A 413-nucleotide genomic window follows, 5' to 3' on the forward strand; every position below is an offset into this window, starting at 1 on the left:
TGCAGGAAAGAGGAGAGAAAAAGAAGGCCGAGCACATGTGGGAAGTAGGTTTTTATAATCTCTGAAGTCTTTTGTTTGGAATAGTTTCTTGTTCCTGTGTTGAGGCTTTATATTTCCTGTGTCACGTATTCTGACCTGAGTCTGGGTGTGCCTTTCTGGTATTCTTGATGGTGGTGGGTTAATCCTATTGTCATGTCCTGCTTCCTTGGTGATGGGGCTAATGACTCCTAGAGTTTGGATGGGGTATGCAGATTTTATGTGTCTTTGTCTTCTTGATCTCCTAACTGGGCCCTTTCTGATGGTTTACAACTGCATTTGTACAGAGCTGGCTTCTGCTTGGGACAGAGAGACTTGGGGGCAGGGTTGGTTTCTGCTTTTAAAATCCTTTTGAGGAAATATATTTTTCTGCCCTT

Source organism: Crotalus tigris, unplaced genomic scaffold (genome assembly GCF_016545835.1).
Source record: "Crotalus tigris isolate CLP2741 ecotype Arizona unplaced genomic scaffold, ASM1654583v1 scf7180000017601.7605149639:7615979, whole genome shotgun sequence".
Classification (NCBI taxonomy): Eukaryota; Metazoa; Chordata; class Lepidosauria; order Squamata; family Viperidae; genus Crotalus; species Crotalus tigris.